We start from the raw sequence: 15,745 nt of genomic DNA, 5'->3' as shown, positions 1-15,745 counted from the left end.
ATAAAGCAGTTCTAATACAACAAGAAAAGATTAATAATAAATTTAAATCAGTAACAAACAATTGTGTCATCTGAGTATGGTGCCAATAAACATTCTAAAGTTGCTGGTGTTTATATCACAGGAGCACAACAACAAGGACAACAGTTTTGTATCTAGGTCTTTTGAATGGCCATAGGTTTTCAGAAGCATCTGAGAATACTGAACATTTTCATTTTCTGAAAAGCATTATTTATAACTATGGAAAACCATAGGTATATATTTTAAAAAATTACACAGAGATGAGATGGCAGTTCAGACATTTAGAAACAACCCAGTAACCATAGACTTAATCTAAAAAATCTATAACCAATCTTGTCTATATCTCCATTCTCCAGAGAAATACTGATTTTTTTCCCCACATATTAGTATCCAGGTAGAGTATTTGCATTTGTACTTTCCCCCTTTTATAGCAGACTAAATTCATATGATATCACCGTTGCCCTTAAAACAAACCAAAACAAACCCAAGCTGGCTAACATGTCTGCACTCACTTATATTAAGTCCAGCATTGCTCTTCTCATAATCAGGTATAGGAAATATGTTCTCCAGATAACCATACTGAGGACTGGTATCTAAGAAGAAAGTTAGATCCTCAGGTTCTGAGTCTTTATCTGAAGCATGCAGATATTTTAAAAAATACATGGTGAAGATCCTTCCTCCACCACAACATTTCTGTCCTAGAAAAGGCAGAATGAAGTATAAGTAAAAACACAAAACATTTTAGATTTAAAACTCTGCATTTACAGTATTGTTTAAAACTTAGAAGTCAGCCTTCCCTAATGTACTGACTTCCAGATTATCAACTTCCATAATTCCCAACCATCATAGCCAAATATTGATCTGGATTTGAGAGTAGCAGTCCAACAAAACTGGAATGCATCTGGAAACAGCTGGGTAATATCATTAGTGGCACAATATCTAACAACTCAACATCATCAGCTATGGATTTGTATAGTAAAAACAAAACAAAACTTTATAAAAAGCACTGGAAACCTACTATTTCAGATTAAGATACCTAACTCAGACTATCTCTGTCTGCCTAAAGCTAATGCTAAGTTAAGTGGCAGAGTTGACCCACAACATTTTGCTGCCAAAGAAAGACATGGTGTCCCTGTACATTTATTTTTTAAATACTTATTTTACCATGCACTGCAGCTCTATCATTTTCTGTTAGCCTCCAACCCTGCTTGTCTTTTCGAGATCAGCCACAGCCAGTACTAAATTCCACTTATTTATTGCTAAAGAAAAAGTTCTCAGTATCTACTCTGAGGCGCTCATAATAAAGAGGAATCAATGACTTTGACCGTGTCAACACACAGTAGTAGAAGGCTGTTAGCTTAGGTTTAGCAACAACTAAAGGACTCATCATGAAGACAATCTCCCTTATACAATGTAACATTATTCACTTCAAAACTGATTTGCAAAACATCCAGTGGCAATAAGCATATTCAAATAAAAATTAGATATACACACTTCAGAATAAACAATCAATAACTTTTCCTCAAATGTATTTAAATCTGTTGCCTTTAATCCAATGCATATTTAATATTTAGTTAGAAGCAAAGCCCATACGTTAAATCCTATGTCAGCGTACAATCCTTAATCATCAAGAAAAATTCCTGAGGGACAAATTAAATATGATTACTTACTTAAACTACATAGAGTACATGTGACAATTTGGCAAAAATTGGGCTGTGGGCTGTGGATTTCATTAAAAAATCCATTTAGCTCTGTCTATTTGTTTAGGATGCCATTCAAAATGTCATTCTGTCATGGTATAGCAAATTGTCCTTTCAGGAAGCCAGTATGAAAACCAAAACAAATTTCATGCTGAAATCCTCCACCCACCTTCAGCAATTTGCATTTGTGGGCATTTTGCAAGTTAAAGGTTTAAACCCAGTACATACCACTGCAATGGACTTTGACCAAATTTCTGCAGGGAACTCTTCGGCAGGATGCCCATTAGTGACAGAGTGTCTTCTAGCATCAGACCCCTGTCATCTCATCGCTTAGATGATATACTGTGAAGTCTGTTCTCATTATTGTTAAGAATGGTTGAATAACTCTAAAAGACATACAAATCTCCAGCTTTGTAATTCATTAATGAGGATCCAGCCTTCCACTTTCTCAGTCCTTCTGAATACTCCTCACTGCACTGTACAAAATACTTCTTATTTTGTCTTTTGGAAGTCCACTCTTTCTGTAGTTCATAATACCTATAACAAATATTGTTCAGCAGCAGCAGCAGCAACAATAAACTGCACACCAGGCAGAGAAGCTGCAGAGAAAGTTGCCTAAGGATCAGAGGGTGAAGATACTATGCTATTGCCATTAATGTTATTATCTTGCCAACAGATTGTGAAGCAAAAGTCAAGCACCACTACAACAGTGGCACAACAGTTCTGGTACAGTATATCTGTTTGTGGTATTCATTGTCTCCTATCTCATTCTGCCACTGTTCTGATTGTAGGAGCTATACAGTACATTCTTCTCACTGAAAATAGGAAATATGCAGAGAGAGGCCACTTCCTTCACCTCCTCTATTAAACTAGCCAGAGTGGCATTTTCTGTTGAGGATACTGGACATTTTAGATAACTAGCCAGATGTCAGAGCATGGAGCAAGTGCTTATTCCACTGCCTTTCTGATTCACCAGTTGAATTATTGTGTCTCATCTTTCCTTATTTGGTTTTCTTTCCCATCCTCATAAAGTTTTCTTCCTTTTTACAGACTCTGATATGTGTGTAACATTATGAACTTCAACAAATTAGAACAATCTTGCCTTCTACAGTCAGGTTATTTGCATGATGCTCAAATCCTAGTTTTTAGAAGGAATACAAAAATGGAAGGAACTAAACTGCTCTGAATTCCCATTTATGGAAAACCTGCTGTTCTCTGAGGTCATTACACATATCTCTGAAGGCAAAGCAGAGCTTATCATCCTTCATCTAAATTTTCTGAACAGGGAGCCATAATGCTCCTTACAGAAAATATAGTAGAGTGTTTAAGTGTAGGCCTTAGATCCATCTTAAAGAGTATTTACTCTTTCTCCTCCCCTGCAGGAGGAGAATATAAAAAGGGTCACTGAAGTCCTATAGAACAAGACATCTTAGGGTAGTTCCCTACCACACCAGGGATCACTATGAGTAGTTCAGGGAGAGGGACTGTTGTGCAATGGGATGGACAGTACAACAGTCCTTCTTCCTGAGCTAGCCAGAGTGTTATTCCTATACTATCCCAGCCATCGAAACGCAGCAACAAATGCTCAAAATTGGCCCAAGCAAAACAGTTACTAAGACATAGAGACAAAACAAACAAAAAGTAAGTCATGGCAGAAAGACACTGGGGTTCCTATGCCCAAAAGCAATGGCCAGGAAAAGCTCAATATGGACCTTCAGAAGAGGAAAGTGTCCTTTTTTCATCCTTACACAAATGACAACCCTGTTCCTATTCCATAGACAGCTGCACTATCAGGACCTGCCTTGTTATGTGGTGGGCAAGTTGTATGTCATGCTTTAGTTCTTTTACAAAGCTTTGCTAAAATGGGGCTGAGCAACTTCCTTGCAATCAGGAGGCACATTTCATATCACAGAGTGAATGGAACCAACATTTTTGGCCCATTTTTGTGGCATATATATGTATGTGTGGGGTATATGGAGTATTAAGAGATCAAAGGAGTACCTAAAGCCTTGCAGAATATCTCCATGCATACAGGTAGTCCTTGCTTAAAACCACAATTGGGACTGGCAACTCCATTACTAAGCAATGAGACATCACATGACCGTGGTGGACTTAAGACCTCACTTCTGTCACGGTCATTAAGCAAGACATCATGTGACCTCAACTTGCAATTTTACTGCTGGCTTTTCCATTGGCTCTATTTGTTGAAAGCCAGTATGAAGTGCACAGATGGCGATCACGTGACTGTGGGACGCTGTGACGGTTGTAAATGCCTACCTGTTGCTAAGTGCCCGAGTGCCAATCACATGACCACAGGGATACTGCAGTGGTCATAAATGTGAGCACTGGTCGTACAGTTATTTTTTCAGCATCTCTGTAACTTTGAATGTCACTAAACAGAGCAGTTATTAAACAAGATCTACCTGTATATGTTAATCCTAGATTTTTTAAAAAGATCATCTTATATTTCTAGCTAATCTTAAGCAATGCTTAAATCTGTTTACTGCATTGATAGGAATTTACAATTTAATCACTTTAAGAGAAAAAGCCAGGTTTGGGACAGGCCAAATACTGCTAACTTTTTCAGTTTTAGGGCAGCTTTCTCTGGAGACAGGCATGAAGGCAAAATTCTTATGTTAAGTACAAGGATAGTATTTAAATGAGTGAGTTGTATTTAATTAATAATGAAAGGACATTACTAAAAAAAAAAAAGCTGGAGTGCAATAAGGCACTGAATTAAGCTAGAGAATATCATATTGCTTAATCCCTCTTGCTAAGAAAACGCCACCACAGATGGAATAAAATTCTGTCACCTATGACCTTGTTCATTCTTCTGCACCAGTTGAGTTTTTCCAAGTTGTCTCCTTCTATTGGAGTTATTATTGGCGTTTCAGTTGCACTGGGCCTTAGCAATATGAAACTCAGAATAAAATACAAAGACATTTCCACATCTTAACCTAGATAAGCAAACAGTAATGCCATAGCTTTATTGGGAGGTGAAAACCACAATAATCTGATTTGTAATGAAAGGATCTTAGATGGCAAAGGTAAAGATCTCTGTCTAATGATGTGGATTTGAGATCCATTGTCAGCAGTGATGATGTTCTACTAAATGGATCATTGTTCATTTGAAAATTGGTGAACAAGGGTAGGTAAAGGGTACATCTCCATTTTTTGCTCATAAGCACCCCAGAGACCACTGTGAGAAAAAATGCTGGATTAAGATTGGCTTTGGTCTGATCCAGAAGGATAACTTTTTATGTTCTTAAGGCAATTGAAAGACAACAGTTTTCTATCTGTGATCCAGAAGCCTTTTTTTTTTCTGCTATAGACATTTCTGTAAGCTTTTATAAATTTTGACATTCCAAAATTACCTACTGTGGCAGTCTTGACAATACCTTCATTGGTTTTGTATGCTTTCCCCCACTACATCATATGATTTCTTTACATTTATATTGTATTGTTTCATACTGGTCTTTGGCCATGATTAAAATTTAAGTTTAAGACAGTCCAAAAAGAAAAAGAAAAAGAAAAAGAAAAAGAGTTCTAGTGCTCTAAAGCAGTAATATAACAATACCAGTATTCTATATTCCACTGGTAAAGACTTCATTTTGAATATCTATGTTGGAAAAGGGTCCAGATGAAGAACCTGTTATGGATGATTGATGCAAAGTACAAAACTGTAATTGCTCATATAAAATAATGCATATAAGCATAGGTGAAAATTATTAAAAAAAATGTTTAACCAACTGGACAATATTAGGTTTAATTTTAAGAAGAATGAACAGATATATAGTCCGCCCTAAGGGTTTTAGGATATTATATCTGTCATTCAGGCAAAAAAAAAAAAAAAAAAAGGAAAATTCCCCTATCCACCCACCCCTATTATTTATATCAATGGGTAAAATTCAAAGCAATGATATAAAAGCAATTGATTTGGCTGCAGTTAATCAGAAGAAAACTTTGGTATTCAATGAAAATGTTTCATAGAGGTATATTGCAGCTGAATTTGGAATAGTCTATATTTTGATAGGCTCAATGTATATAAATTTATTGGATTAAAAGTTAGTATCTTAAATTCCACATGTTAATGATATACTATAAAGAAGGTTGTTGCATTAATACCATGGAACTATTTGTGATGGCAGTGAGCAAAGTTTCCCATGGGTGTATACTTTAAAAGCATAATTGTGCAAGTTGCAGAGTTAGCAAAATCTCTTGCTTGGCCCCACACCCTTTTAAAGTAAATTGTGACCTTAGCTAACCATCTGATGAAATTCTGAATAGTAAATGCTCTAATTGCTATCAATTTCCAGATGAGTTAATACAATAGCCCTTGCTGATTTGATAATTCTATAGTAGCCAGTGAAGATAGAATGTGCATTTTCAATCACAAAAACATTGACATTAAGATATTTAACCATAATACTTTGAACAATAAGAACATCTTGGCAAATATATACCAATTTGGATGGTTGGCCATTGATTGCTAATGGGCAGCACTGTGATATTCAAATCATAAACTAGTAAGTTGGAATGCAATGAGGCAGGTAGTGGGAAATTCTTATTAGCCATTCACTAGGTCAGTTTTTCCATCTGAGATAATGAAAATTACACTGCCTAGAAGTACTTATGACCTATTTCATCTCCTAGAAAACAAACACATGCAGTACCTTAGGAACAATACACTACAAGGCTTTCAAACAAGTATAAATAAATCATCATTGTTTTGGCAGGCAGTAAGACCAAAATGGAATAGGCTTCAAGGCTGAAATTATTAGTACACCAAAAGTGTACTAATGCTAATACATAAAACAGCATCCATTGGTATAATGTATTTATCACATCTTTAATCTGCCTAATAATAAGCGGATTCTGAATGAATGACAAAAAACATAGGGGAGACACAGAGGGGTCCATCCATACACTTTTCTTGCCACATCTCCAAGGTGGCCTGAGGACAGAAATTGAGGACAGATACTCACAACAGAGCTTTCATCTCAGGAAAAGACTGCCGCAGAGGGAGTCTGAATCTGGGTCAAGATAATCTAGCAGGAAACCAATGCTTTCCATTGGAAAATGGAACAAGCCCTCTTCAATGCAAACTTTCTGCTTCATCTGGAGAAGGAGCCTGAATGAGGTCAGTGACCTGCAGGGTTCCTGTTGGCTCACTGCAAGACCACACCTTCCCATTTAATTTTATTCTTTGGGTCCGAGTAATATTAATGTCCTGGAAGACCTTGCATGAAGTCAATATTCCCATTTCTACCTCAGAAAATATCTAAAGGGCCAACTGATCTTAATGGGGGTGGTGGAGAGATGGGCAGTCAGGAAGCCTCCTCTGCTGCTCATTCTTTCTTCCTGTCAAACAAGGGTTGATTGCTTTGCTATTTTGCTACTTGTGCTTGAAAAAGGCAGGAATGTTGCCACTTGGAAGGTTTTCCCTCCCCTTACAAGTTCATTGGAGTGACGGTAAGAGGTATCACCTGATTGTTTGTAACCAACCCAGAATGGAAGATAGCTAGTCATTAGAGTGGCTTGGTGGTGCGGTTCTCATCCAATTGCAGTAGGTCTGCAATTGGGGAATAGATGCCATGTATTGACAAGGTTTGCTTCTCAGGAACATTTTCACTTGGGCAAAAACTGAGCTGCATGTGCTGCACCTCAGTGTCTGGCAGGCGTCCATAAGACTGGGTTCTACAAGTTGTATTATGGATCATGTCTGTTAAATTTAAGGACAGAAATACTGCTTTCCAGATCTCTTCTTCGGAGCTGCCACTTGCTAACTAGCAACTTTGCTAGACTTGCTTTGTTAGTAAATAAGAGAAATGCTGTGTGGGCAGCAGTTGTCAGACCAAAATGCTATCCCAAAATTATCTTGAGGATGGAAGGAAAGAATGTCCTAGAGGACTGTGTGGATGAGCCCAATGAAAGACAAAGTAATAACATATAACAATTAAAAAAAACCTTACCCTAATATAGGCATTATGTCACAACTATTGAAATCTATATAATCCCTAAGAGAAGAAGAGTGTTGTTTCTTATTGAAAAGATAGTATGAATCTCTGGTGAAGAAAAGGGAGGTTCCATAATTGGAATGCCACAATCGAAAAACCCCTCCCTTTTCTGATAACCATCCACACAATATTATTTGGCTAGGGCTTTGTCTGGGTGATATATAAGGCAGGGTATAATCCTTTAGACTCTGTCCTAAACCTTTGAAGACTTGAAGTTCAGCATCTGCTCTTTGAATTGGATTCAGAAATAGATTGGAAGCCAGTGCAATTTCAATGACCTGGCTTAATTAATTAATTAGTTAATTAATTAAAGAATGTATATTGCTGCCCAACGTGAACACTACAGCTCTGGATGGCTCACAGTAAACCAATATCAAACAAAAATGAGGTAAACAATTCCAGTTAAAAAACAATACACAGACCTTAATTGGTGATCAGGAATTCACAATTATTACCCTCCTCCAACAGGCATTCCAATCATCCTGGCCCCAATGCTTGAAGAAAAAGCAGGTTTTGAGGGCCTTTCTAAAGGCCAACAGGGTCAGGGCCAATCATATCTTGGGGGAGATCATTCCAGAGGGTAGGCACTGCAACAAAAAAGGCACACATTACATGATCTTATGGATCACATGCAGTTAGTAAAGTCACAGTTAATAACTGACATTACTGAGCAGTTTTAAAGTACAGCCCATTGCAGTAATCCAGATAGAAGGTTATTAGAGCAGGCGTAACTAATCCCAGTCTACTCCAGCCCAGAGTAGGGTTGTTGGTGCATATCAGCTTGAACTGCTTAAAAGATACTCCCAGCAAGTCAAATCACCTCTATCTCCCTATGACAATGATGGATTTTGCAACCCTTTTCAGAACCCAGTGAATGATCACTCACCTGCATAGAAGGTTTACCTGCTCACCCACACCCAGTCCATCATCTTGCTCAAGGACTGAGTCAGAACATCTACAGCCTCATTTTGATTAGATGAAAAGGAAAGGTAAAGCTGGATGCCATCTATGTCAAAATATTATTTTACAAAGTTAAATGGGAAGCCGGCCTGCTGCAAAACAAAGCACCAGCCTAAGGCTTATATTTCTTTGCAAAAATGTAGCAGTCATTTCTTTCTTTTCTTCTTTCTTTCTATTCATTATGTCTTTTCTATTTCTTTCCCCCCCCCTTTGTACCTTTTACTGTTTCTTTCTATTTTTCTATCTTTCTTTTAGTTTGTATTAGTTTTTACTATTGTAATCATCATCTTCAATAAAATTACTTGAAAAAAAAAGCAAAAATGCAACAGTGCCCAGATAAACCTCATAGTCTTTCTTAAAAAAATAAAAATAAAGTGTGGTAGAAGCTCAGTTCTTTATTTCTCTTTCTCTTTTCAAAAAAGAATCCATCAGCAACTGGGAGTGGAGCATCCTGGGGTAGGTTTGGGGCAATGGGGAACATCCTTACTAGGTTTCCTTCTGACCGATGTGGGCTGGTCTCACCATGCCCACTGTAGCTGATATTGTACAAACCGGCAACCTGTATTGTGTCAGCCATTTTGTGAAAGTCCTGGAAATATGCTTTTAGAGGTTCCAAAGGTACCCATAAAAAGCCTCCTCCTGCGGTGGCTACACTGCTGACACTGCCACAGGAATAAACTACAGTTCAACAGAACTGAAGGCGAGGGGAGATGAATATCAAGGAAGATGAAGCAAAGATAATGAGGAAATGAATTGGACTGGCACTCACTCACCCACTACAACCTACCTTTATAGCTATAATACTCCTTACATTATAGAATGCTGACAGGTATAAAAAGGAATCCAACCCATTTTAAAGGACTCTTATGTCCCATTGATTTCACTGGGAAAGATTTAATGATATATTTAATTATTGAAACTGAAATTAATGGGATTTAAAATACTTAACTCTGGATGAATTGAGTGCACATAATATTTTAATGAAAGGTTCATCAGGAGCTAAAAATGCTGACCAGCTGATTTTCAAGCAAGATATTCACAAAACTATGACATATCCCTTAGAGCTGCCTGTAACTTAATATACTATTTATATCTATAAAATCACCTTACTATTGAGCGGCCATTAGGAAAAAATGCTTAAATATTTAAATCTTACAATAAAAATCTCAAAGAAAACAGAAAGAGAAGTATGTGCGTGTATTGGCAACTCCAGTCACTGGTGCTGTGAGAAATGCAGCTTTGCACTTGGAATAATATCTCTGAAAATATAAAGTTAGCACACTATTATCTTCTAAGATAGTTATTTTATTCAGCATGGTCTTTCCATTATTATAAATATTTGGGTGGGGTGGGATAGAATAATTTTCCTTTAAACATGATACTCGCTGATATACTGTAGCTGTATACTTTTAAGGTTGTTTTTAACAGAAATTGATTGAAAAGAATCCTTCTGCTCCATCAGAATGCTATAAGTAGTCATAGATTCTGAATTAATTCGACAGCAACCATGTTCCATATGAAACTCTGGTACAGCAAGGGTAAAGTTAACAAAACAGCAGAACTGGTGCAAATTCACAAATCTCAGTTCAGTGCTTTTCAGATCCAGTCAGGCAGGAGGTATATTTTAACCTTCCTTTCTAGGAAATGGAGATTTCTGGTCAAATTCTGATTGAATTTTATATTTCTAGCTATCTGTGGTAGTAGGAAATAATTTTGATGGACACATCACTACGCTGCACAAATGTTTTGGAGAATGTATTGCATTGGTGGCTAAATTAAAGGCAACCAAGACTGAAAGGCATTTAGAAAGGACAAGCCTAACGGTTGTGCAGTTAAACAAATGTTGTCTATGATGCTTTACTCTGTCTCAAGCCAGGGTCTGTCTTTCCCCCATTCGCCTTCACTACGTAGCCACTCTTGTGTTCTGCAGTAGTGTGGCAGTGAAGCCCAGGATTTCAGTTATCTTGACATCTCTGTGGGAATCTGCCAAACGTCCAGCAACTTTTTGTCATCTCTTGCTTGCAATATTTGTCAGAAGTGAAAGAAAGAAAAAGTAAGCCTACTGTCCTGGATCTTATTCTTACCAACCAAGAGGAATTGATTGAAAAAGTGAATGTGATTGTTACCTTGAGGGAAAGTGATCATGATCTCCAGGAGAGGAGGTACAGAGAAGAGTCAGACCTGAATACTGGGCTTCAGAAGTGTGGATTTTGATCACATATGGGGGAAGGCAGGTCAGATCCAATGACTTGAAATCCTAAAGAGAAAAAGTATCCAGGAAGTATCCCATGAAATGAAATACTGGAAGTGCAATCAGAAGAAGAAAAAAGGATTCTTGGTGTAATTTATTTATTTATATTTATTTATTTGAATTTATTGCCCAGCTTCAATGGACTATAGAAACAAAAGCAAAGAGGATTATGTTTATTGCAAGGAAAAATCAGTGAATTGGTAAGAATGCAGAACCTCTTAATTCCTGTTTTGCTTTTGTCTTCTCCCAGAAGGGAAACTGATAAAAAAGCAAATACTATCTTGGGGTACATTAATAGGAGCATAGAGCCCAAATCAGAGGAAGTAATTGTTCTACTCTACTCTGTCCTGGTCAGACCCCACATGGAATACCATGTCCAGTTTTGGGCACCACCATTTTTTTTTAAATGACAAACTAGAGCAACTTCAGAGTATGGCTACCAAGATGGTGAGGGGTTTGGAAACCACATCATATGGGGACGACTAAAGGATTGGGGTATGTTTAGCTTACAGAAGAGTTGATTGAGGAGGGATTGTTAATAGTCTTCAAATATCTGAAGGACTGTCACATAAAGAGGGAGTATATGTATTGTCAGTTGTCCCAGAAGGCTGGACCAGAACATATATGTTAAAAGTACAAGGAAATAAGTTCAGGCTAGGTGACAGGAGGACCATCCTTACTATAGTAGTAATTACCAGCAAAACAGGCTGCCATCTGAAGTGAGGAATGCTCCTTTGCTGGAGATCTTCACAAAGGCTGGATGGTTATCTTTCAGAGATGCTATAGTGGATCCTGCACTGAGCAGGGGGTTGGACTCAAAGATCTTTAGATTACTTTCTAATTCAGTGACTCCATACTCTGTTATTGGCAAGCATTTCAGCATCTGTACAAAGAGAGGAATATCTTATTTCCTAAGTCAGAATTTGTCCCCTTAGTTCTTCATGACTGGATGGACTATTGTACCAATTTATTCCTGTAGCAGTCTCTATAAAGCACCACCCAAGCAGATTTGGGGACAATGATCAGGTTCTTACTGAATTACATAATGTGGAAACACATTTCATTACTATGCAAAAGGACCTAGAATAGTTTTGGCACTGGCAAATAACTATAGTAGGTAAGTAGATATATTTAACAGTGCTGAAAGAGGGAGGGAGGGAGGGAGGGAAGGATGGAGGGAGGGAGGGAGAAAAGTAATATGTCTCTCATTTATCAGATATTGGATGTCCTTTAACCATAATGGCAACAGTTTCTAGTCTGTTTCACATTAGAGCAGAAGAACAGATTTAACTAAATGCTGTTTAATGGCAAAAAGCCGTTTGCTATAACTGGGCCTATCTATCATGTATGTAGTTATTGCTCCATAATGCAAGTTGCAACTTTATCTCATTGCATTCTTGGGCAAAACTGTACATGTTGAAACAGAATCAGTCACTGAATGTACAGCAATGGCAAGAAGGTAAAGTGAAGGGTACATCAGATATTAGGGAAAAAGGTTAGAGAGCCAAGGGAACTATGGTTTTCTTGTATAATAAATTACTCTATGAAATAATATTGTGCCATTAAACAGTAATGAAAACCAATTGGAAAACTACTCAATAGTAACAGCAAAAATAACTTAGAATGGAGAATAATCCACAAAATGTAATAGAGTCCTCCAAGAAAGTGTTAACCAATTTACCAGGGTGTACATAGGAAATGGATCCTTGTGCTATATCATGTTAAGAAAATGTATCCACCACAAAATTGTCCATTTGAATCATTCTATGTTTTGGGCTCCTGGCAACCATGTAAGGGGTCTGGAGTCAAAAGTGTCAGCATCTGTGGCTAGAGGTATTCTGCAGTGATGAACATTTGCCAGTATTCCAGGCATTCCAGCCTTGATTTTAATCCTGGCTGCAGTTTGGATGGCTCATCATTAACCATGCTCTTGAATGAATGGAAAAAGACAAGCTATTGTTCACAGTGAGAAGGAAGGATAGAGACAGTCCACATGTCTTGAATCCACACTTCCAGGTGAAACAGAATATCCAATAATTTGGTACTTATGCCATGCACAGCTTTAGGCTGTCATATATATGTCTGCTTCAGCTGGCTGAGTAAATCTGGATTCTTAAGTCTATTGCATTTGTTCTTTGATTAACGTCAAACATTTTGAAACTGATTAGCACCAAACATCAAGGGTCACTTTAATAATTACAACTAAATTGTGCAAAATTTTAATGTGAGTAAAAAAATGCAAACATCAGGGACTTAGCAATTATATTGCAGAAGAAATGGTCTGGGGAAAGTTTCTGCTGTTCTCCCTCTAACGCAATACATTTTCAGTCATATCTTCACTTCTATTCTCTCATTGTATGAGTTTGGAGGCTAAACTGATTTTAATTCACAAGTCTACTGTCATCATGGCTTGTTTGGCCCTTTCTTGTGAACTGAAAGCTGTTCTCAAAAATATTTCACTCAGCGTTAGACCTAATCTGAACAGTGATCTTTGCTGGAACCTAAGAGAAAGATTAATGGCAATTAAAAATTTACTTAGTGAAGCTGAAGAAACCAGTATGTGATTAATCTCTTCCAATTATACTTTGGTAAAGAATATTGCTGAGTTTGTTATTACCTGTACTCTTAAAGTTCCATCTGCAGTGTTAAATCCATCTGTTGCTGAAAATATTACTCTGTCTTCAAGGGTTTCTGAGTTGTCATGCTGATACCTTTTAAATAGAATTACAGAGAAGGTGGGCATTCATTCATAATAGTTTGGAACAAGCAAACTGCAAGAACAAGGGCTATCAATTTCCATATTTACAGCTCATAGCCTGAGCATAGCTGGATCTTGGCAAACATCTCTACCTGAAGCCATCTATGTAATTCTGGAGGGATTCAGGAACACTAATGAATTCCATCAGCCAGCAGTATGGCAATATGGCAATGACCAAAATCCATTTTTCCCCCTTTTTCCTCTTGAATAAGAATTTGACAGCAGTAAGCTGTTATTTTACTGTGGCATGGATTTTCATGGAAGTAATTTAACAAATTCATAAGAGGTACATCATTGGCATACAATTGTGTTTCAACAATCTTGGAGTTTTTGGAGGACTATTATGCCTTCTTCAGTAAGGAGGGCTAATAAGCTTCTGTGCAAGTTAACTGTCAGCTCCTGTATTTTTTTCTTTGCAACCTAAGTCTGCAAAAGAGTGTTTGGTGTACTTCAAGATATTATATTCTTACTTTGAATATGTAGAGTTATTGTGGAAGATTGTTGTCATGGCAAGGAGGTATATTGGTATACTCTAGTGTTTCTGCTGTGCCTCTCTCTATAAAACCGTTTTTTGGCCTGAGACTCATTTAAAGCAACTATATGTTCTACATTTGCTCATTAGCTTTCCATTTCACAGATTATCTTAAAGATATACATCAAGGGCAGCTACCTAGAGAGAAGAGGGAGAGGATGAACGTGCAAAGGTGGCACCAAAGAGAGGTTTTTGACTGCTGATTGATAAACAAATGTAGCAATAGACATGGCTAATTAGGATCATGGAATAATATCCTATTAAAAAATTGTGAACTTTCTTAATAGCAGAACTTCAAACACAGAAGGGATCTTTCTAACAGCTAAAAGTCATGATTCCATATTTTGCTCTGCATCATTTTTCATTTAACACATTTCTTTCAATGTTTCTGCTCTAAGAGTTTGCTAATCTCAGATCACTTTCTCCAACCTTTCTCCTTATGCGCACACATAAAAAGTACATAGACTCTTTGACTCTCCTATTGGTGGGGGAAATTTAACTGAGTGCTAGGCTTTCCCTAAATCTATAATGTATCTCCTGTAAATAAATCTCCAATCTAATATTGTTATACAACCTGCCTCACTAATCATTGCTCAGGTCAGATTTCTGCTCTCAAGAACACTTGCATATACACAGAGAATGCTTCAAATTCCAACATACAAAAACATGCTTCTGCCAACTTTGTTATATGGATATGAGACTTGGGTATGTTGAATCGTATGGGAATGGGGCATTTAAGAAGCGTGCATGGTAAAACAAGAAGAGTTCAAGAATGAATGTGAATTGAATATAAAAATGAATGACCAGTATGAGATAGATGTTGAATATGTATTGAGGGAAGATGGATTTGAAGAAGATGAGAGTGGTTTTAAATATGGAGAAATAAATGTCAATAATGCATCATATGCTGATGATATTACTCTAATAGTGAAAATGCAAATGATCTGCAAGCTTTAGTCATGAAAGTCAACAAGCACAATGGAAAAATGGGACCAAGATTAAATGTAAACTTTGGTGTTGGAGAAGACTCCTGCAAATACCATGGATAGCGAAGAAAACAAACAAATGCATCATAGAACAAATCCAGAGATCTCATTTGAGGCAGAAATAGCCAAGTTCAAATTATATTTTGGACACATTATGGAAAAGCCTAACTCCTTTGAGAAGTCTATAATGCTGGGAATCCAGCCATTGCTTTTAAAGTATCAATATACTTGAAAAGACAAGTCTTTCTTTTTTTCTGATCTTCTCTTCTACAATTATTCTACAGAACCTTTCTGCTGATACACTTTCTTATCCCATTCCTCATACTGTATATTCAATTTTCTGCACTTGACAGTTTTCCCCCAGTGTTTGAATTCTAGTTTAAGAGCAAGCTACATTTTTTTAATGATAGCTTCATAAAATATATATAAGCTATGGCTTGTCAAGGACCCAGAACTAAAGGGAGGAAATTCAGGTGACAGGAAGAGAGTGCACATGAACACAGTGCTTGTTTACCTAATGCCA

At 37.2% G+C, this 15,745-nt stretch overlaps 1 pseudogene; it reads right to left on the bottom strand.

Annotated features, from left to right (window-relative positions):
• The window catches only part of LOC148214178 (FRAS1-related extracellular matrix protein 1-like), a 107,647-nt pseudogene that overhangs the window by 77,876 nt on the left and 14,026 nt on the right, over positions 1-15,745 (bottom strand).

The sequence above is a fragment of the Python bivittatus genome, unplaced genomic scaffold (assembly GCF_059951505.1).
Source record: "Python bivittatus isolate LINGU-HERP-01145 unplaced genomic scaffold, Pbiv_v1 ctg000700_np1212, whole genome shotgun sequence".
NCBI classification, from domain to species: domain Eukaryota; kingdom Metazoa; phylum Chordata; class Lepidosauria; order Squamata; family Pythonidae; genus Python; species Python bivittatus.
This window is presented reverse-complemented; position numbering and strand designations above follow the sequence as displayed.